Consider the following 677-nt stretch of genomic DNA (forward strand, 5'->3'; position numbering starts at 1 on the left):
CCCACAGCAAACATCATTCTCAATGGTGAAAAACTGAAAGCATTTCCCCTAAGATCAGGAACAAGACAAGGATGTCCACCCGTGCTGGCTTTTTTTTTTTTTTTTTGGCTGTTTTGGGTCTTCGTTGCAGTGTGCAGGCTTCTCATTGTGGTGGCTTCTCTTGTTGTGGAGCATCGGCTCTAGGCACACTGGCTTCAGTAACTGTGGCACATGGGCTCAGTAGTTGTGGCTCACAGTCTCTAGAGCACAGGCTCAGTAGTTGTGGCGCACAGGCTTAGTTGCTCCACGGCATGTGGGATGTTCCCGGACCAGGGCTCGAACCCGTGTCCCTGCACTGGCAGGTGGATTCTTAACCACTGCGCCACCAGGGAAGTACCCTCGCCACTATTATTCAACATAGTTTTGGAAGTCCTAGCCATGGCAATCAGAGAAGAAAAAGAAATAAAAGGAATCCAAATTGGAAAAGAAGGAATAAAACTGTCACTGTGTGCAGATGACATGATACTATACATAGAGAATCATAAAGATGTCACCAGAAAACTACTAGAGCTAATCAATGAATTTGGTAAAGTTGCAGGATACAAAATTTTTAATGCACAGAAATCTCTTGCATTCCTATATACTAACAACGAAAGATCAGAAAGAGAAATTAAGGAAACAATCCCATTCACCATTGC

The sequence above is a fragment of the Physeter macrocephalus genome, chromosome 2 (assembly GCF_002837175.3).
Source record: "Physeter macrocephalus isolate SW-GA chromosome 2, ASM283717v5, whole genome shotgun sequence".
In the NCBI taxonomy this organism is placed as follows: Eukaryota; Metazoa; Chordata; class Mammalia; order Artiodactyla; family Physeteridae; genus Physeter; species Physeter macrocephalus.